Genomic DNA, 3,572 nt, shown 5'->3' with positions numbered 1-3,572 from the left:
TACTGGTAGAGTTGAGTTGGTTTACTAACTCTTCTTCTCTCCAATATTTTTAGTAGCTCCATCCGTCACCTGTCGATCCTGCTGACAAGTACCGCTGCCACACCCCGACGACCAAGTTGGACGACCTCCTTCGTGCTACCAACTTTGGGCTTCCACAACCATCTCCAACGAAGACCACTTTTGATGATCAACTTCAGTGACAACCACCTATGATAACATTCACCTTAGGTGACCAACTCTAGCGAAGACCACATCTAATGATCAACTTTGACAACAACCACCTTTGGGGTTAACTCCAACAATCACCTCAAAGAAGAACTTCAGGCTCTAGCAACCAACTTTGGTTTCGACAACTACCTCCAATGATCAATTTCGGTAACAACTACCTCGATGACATTCACCTCAGGCTACCAACTTCAGTGAATACCACCTCTAATGATCAACTTTATGAACAACCATCTCTGGCGTTCGACTCCGACGATCACCTCAGGCGACCAACTCCAACCACCAATTTCGTTGTTTGTCTCCAATGACTAGCTTGACCGATAATATACTATAATGAGAAAAAAAATTGGTAAAAAAAAGTGTTTTAATGTACAAATTTGAAATTATTAGTTTATAGTGTTTAATTGTAGTCTTTTATAGTAATTTGGTATTGAGAGATTGTTTGAGTGTGCGTGTGCGTGTGTGAAATCGATTCATTATTGGTCAAGTTTATTTATTATTTTTTTTTGTAAACATGTAAATAGACTTCTGATGACAACCTTATTTTTTATTATTATTATTTTTTTGTGAATGTTGAACTTTACGTTCCACGACTATTAAAGTATGTGTTATAGTTCTTGATTATATAAATATAATAGTATTTTGACTACATTAAGTGTAATAGTTACATGTAGAAAAATGTAAAATATATTTCAAATGAGTATTAAAAATTTAGGAAAATATGTGCATAGTTGATTGGTGCCGAGTGGAACAAAAAGTTAAGAAAAAAATAATAACAAAAAAATCATAAAAATAAATGCTTTTTAGTTTACAAAAATTGCACGAAAACTCAACTCAACACATCTCTGCACCCTAAATACGTATTTTTGAAATCTAACTCAACTCAATCGTGCATTTCAAATATAGATGATTATTACCAACTCAACGTTCCAAATACATATAATTTTTATGAATATAGATAATTATTATTAATTTAACTGAACTAAATTTTTATACCAAACGCACCCAATATAGTTAAAAGGAAGCTTCTATTACAATAATTTAGAATAAGTCAGAATTGAAAGTTCTATAATTTTCTTGAATGTTCCACTATTAACAAGATTGAAAAAGCAAATAATATTACAATGTTGCCCCTTGGATGTTGTTATGAGTATATGACTATTGACATTTTGGACATATACAATAGTAAAATATGTATTTACTTATTTTCTTTAAATTATTGATTAAATTATAAATTTAACTTTGAGTTTTATATTCATTTCGTCCTCAAACTTTAAAAAATTCTAAAATTTTCAAATTTATGTTTAATAAACCCATGATTCAATTTTATGTCAAATTCAATACTTTTTACAAATTAATTGATCTATTAGCTAAAAATTTAAATTATATATAAGAAAATTTACATTTTTTTTTTATTTATGTGTCATGCAGATATGTAAACTCCAAAAAATAACAAAGTCCAAGAAATAAACTTGAAATATACCTAAATTAAAGAGTATTCCGTTTAAAAGAATCTAGATATTAGATATGTTTCAGCATTTTTACATAATCATGCCTTGTTGCCTAAAAAAAAATTATCAAAATATAATTTTTAGATGTATAGTTTGCTCTCTATTTTCTCTCACTTTCCCTTTGATTTGGTCTTAATTTTCCAAAATTTTGATTGAAATTCGAGTTTAGAAAGCTTTCAAATTTTGTACAAAATTTGATTATTTGACATTTCATTTGCTCTTACTATGAATATCATTAATTTGAAATAAACTCATTTAATTGCAATGCATTGATCTTCTAGGTTGTGAAATTTCAACAAATTTATTGTTATTTACCATTTGTATGAGAACTTTAATACAAGTCCTTTCTCCTATAAATAGAAAATTAACCTAGCACTTCAATGGGGGAAGACTTTCAAGCTAATACAAAAATTTTCATTATCTATCTTCACTTTAATTAAAGAGAAATTTGTGATCTTTGGGAGACTGTTCTTTAGTTCTAATTGTTTATTAAATCTAGTCTTGGTAGAAGCTAGACTGATTTATCATAACCATATACTAAAAAGGAAAAAAAAATTCATTTATGAAAAAGAAAGAGAAGACAATCCAAGAGTTTGTAGTTATGAAAAAGAAATTAAGTTTATATAAAACATTAGTCAATGTTTGATTGGGTTGTGAATAAATTAAACAAGTTAACTTCAATATTATTCTATGGGTATAGCCCCATGGAATGTAAGTTCAAGGAAATCCAACATTTATTAGAATATTTTGTTCGTCTTTCCCTTTAGTTTATATAATCTCTTCTCTCTGGTTCTTTATTGTTAATTATTACCATTGGGTTTTTGTTTGATTTTTATCTATGTTTCAATTACTTAGCTTAATTTACAAATTTAGTATATACCCACATTCAAGTTTGTATCTATTGGGTTGTTGATAAATCTTTGCACCTTAAATTTTATATCCAATAGCATCGAATTTTAAAAAGTGTGTTTAATAGACGATCTTTAAATATTCAATTTTGTGTTCTAAAACATACTTGAATTCTTATTTATTTTTTAAGTTATTCACCTATTCAACATTTTGAAAATTCATGGATCTACTAGATATGAAAAATGAAAGTTTAAAGTTCTATCACATACAAAATTTACTTATATATCTAATAGATTAATTCATTTTTATACATTTTGAATGTATCAAGTACTTATTAGACATGAAATTGAAAGTTAATAGATTTATTAGATATTTGTAAAGTTCAAAGGCCAAATTGACAAAAACCGACAAATTCAAAGACCTAATATATATTGGAGTTTGGAGGATTCGAACTACAAACTTCGAGATTATTAATATATTTATATATGTCAATTAACCTAGGTTCGATTTAGCTATTTAATATTATATTTAGTTAAATTTATAATTCCTTAGGTATGAAATTCTAATCTATCTTATGTTACGAGTATGTCAACAAATACATAAGGTTAACATTAATATCGATATTTTCATTGATATTTTTATGAAATTGAGATGTCAATATTTTTGTCAAGATATTTTAAACTTTAGTTATCAGAATCGCCGAATTCATATAAAAACACGTGGAATTTTAATTTATGAATCAATAACTTGTCAAATCGACGTGGAAATGTAATAAAAGATAAAGATGTCAAAATACACACAAACTTGTTCCATTGGGGATGGCGGTCAAAAGATTGGAAAGTAGTGAGCCACAAATCTCTCTTTACTCCCCACCAAATTTGACTTTTAATTTCCTTTTCTTTCTCTTTTAAATAATTACTTTCAATAAATCTTATTTAATTATTCAAAATTAATTTTTAAATCAAAATTGATTAAAAATGATCATAA

Source organism: Benincasa hispida, chromosome 1 (genome assembly GCF_027475165.1).
Source record: "Benincasa hispida cultivar pf3 chromosome 1, pf3_genome.v1.1, whole genome shotgun sequence".
Taxonomy (NCBI): domain Eukaryota; kingdom Viridiplantae; phylum Streptophyta; class Magnoliopsida; order Cucurbitales; family Cucurbitaceae; genus Benincasa; species Benincasa hispida.
The sequence above is the reverse complement of the archived record's forward strand: the minus strand, read 5'-3'. Positions refer to the sequence as shown.